This window comes from Polistes fuscatus, unplaced genomic scaffold (genome assembly GCF_010416935.1).
Source record: "Polistes fuscatus isolate 324 unplaced genomic scaffold, CU_Pfus_HIC Scaffold25, whole genome shotgun sequence".
Classification (NCBI taxonomy): Eukaryota; Metazoa; Arthropoda; class Insecta; order Hymenoptera; family Vespidae; genus Polistes; species Polistes fuscatus.
Window position 1 is genome coordinate 1,332,385 of NW_025113102.1, and position 2,120 is coordinate 1,334,504.

At 31.8% G+C, this 2,120-nt stretch overlaps 1 long non-coding RNA gene across 1 annotated transcript; it reads left to right on the forward strand.

Moving 5' to 3' along the window:
- Nucleotides 1-591: 591 nt before the first annotated feature.
- LOC122518521 lies at nt 592-1,670 on the forward strand. Its single transcript, XR_006304093.1, has 3 exons — nt 592-790; nt 871-972; nt 1,602-1,670. It is a non-coding gene; the product is annotated as an uncharacterized LOC122518521 (long non-coding RNA).
- Nucleotides 1,671-2,120: the final 450 nt, after the last annotated feature.

Below are 2,120 nucleotides of genomic sequence, written 5' to 3' on the forward strand. Positions count from 1 at the left end.
CTTTCTGTCTCTCATTCGTTCATTCGTTCTTTCTCTTTGAGATCGTTAAATACGTTCGGTTGGCCGAGAACTTCGAAGAGGCAAATTCTCTTTTCTTTATTTATTTCTTTCTTCTTCTATGTTTTTCTCTGTCTTCTTTCTCGAGTAAGCAAGCAAGCAAGCAAACGAAAGAACAAACCCAGCGCGAAATCTACGCGCCGATTCTTAACGGGGCGTCGAATTAACCCACCGTTGCTCCCATGCTTTCTTTACGAATACCTCCATGAGAAAACACTCACTCCATTTTTCTTTTGTCAAATATCCAATTTTGTATACGTTCTTAAGCGTTTCTACAGCGTTTTTTTTCTTTTTTCTTTTTAGGTATTCTAAAACTATTTTCAAGTTATTACTAATCTAAAGTTAAACGAACAGATACAACTATACAAAATCGGAAACGAAATATTCGATCAAAATTGTGAACATTTTGTAATCGAATAAAATGTTCATAGGCATTCGTAACATTTTGTTATTCGCTTTCGAAACATTAAAAATACTAGCTGCAATACTAGGAGCCGGCCGGCCAGTTTGTTACGTCACAAAATAAGCATTGATTACAATTAAAAATGTCGTTTTGAATTTGTCTGTTCGCATACCGCATGCTAAATTCACTTCCGTCATTATTTTTCTTGATTTAAATGAATATATTCGTTGATTGTTACGCGAAGGAAAAAAAAAACGATAATATTTCGCGCATCGTAAGTAATTAAAATGGAAGCTAAAAAGAGTTGAATCTCGAAAGATGGCACCACCGGTACGTACATTAACATGAATGCGAACCAATCAAATTCCCATGAGGGTATTTACGTAAGATTTCATTATTTTACGTTTCAGAATCAATTTCCCAAGGTATACGTCGTAAAATGTCGCGATACGAAGGGTGGTCGATCGCGACGAGCAGTGGGAGGAGGACGTTCCTCGTTCGTTGACCGAATCGTACGTACGTTTCTTTTAAACTCGCGCTATACTATACAGGTGAACGTTCTTTATCACACGCATTTATACCCTCTTCTAAATATAATACAAAAGAAAAAAAAGAAAAAGGGAATACTTTTTTTTTCGTCGCGTTACTTTTCTTTGCACCACGATTATATTCATCGTTTTAATTAATTAAAGAAGCATTAATCGGAAAGAAATTTTTATCGAGAGATCATTTTTATCTTTATGCAAAAATATCTTACATGAATTGAAAGAATGGTATTATTTTTCCATGCAATTTTATGCGTATGATTTTTAATCGTAAAATATATACGGTTTTTTTTATATACACATCTCAATTTTTGTAAATATTTACATCGTGATTAATGATATTTCGTCAAAAAATTATTATGAGGTTGGACACTTGAATTAAGGGTTCCGTATTTCTTTTTTTTCTTTTTTTTTTAGATAAAATATCGTATAAATTAAAGGTTATATTTTTATATAAATTCAGACAGTTTTTAAATGGCTTGAATATTTTCGTTAATTCGGTGAAACTCGTTCAGCTTCAGACAGATTTTAATTTACCTAAATTATTTACTTGAAAAAAAGAAATGTTTTTTTGTTCGAAAACATATCTTTTTTAGATGCAGAAACGTTTAGAAAAATTACAACTCGAATTGGTACGATTGAAACGTGCAAAATCTTTGCTTAATGTTAGAGAAAAATAAGAAAAGATGATGAAGAAGAAAAGGTTCTCCTCCAGATCGGACACCCCTTATCGTCGTGCACGCATTACGAGCAGCGATAACTCGTAATCGGGTCGGTACAAGGATGCATTGTACGTGCCGTTAGATTTACAACGTTCGCCTTTGACGTTTTTATCTGCGACGGCGAGAGAACGGCGTCTATCGATGATAGAGTTGAAAAGAAGCAACGTGTTAGCTTTAATTTCTGTATATTATTATTACATTTTTTCATTTTTTCATTCTTTTTTTATATATTTAGGAATGAAATTATTTGTGAAATTGAATACTATTTTTTTTCCCCCAAAATGAATATATAATTATTTTTATTTAAATAATTATATAATTAAAAATGTTACCATTATACATATCTATGATCTTATATCTTATGATAGAAATATTAAAATGTAAAAGTAATAG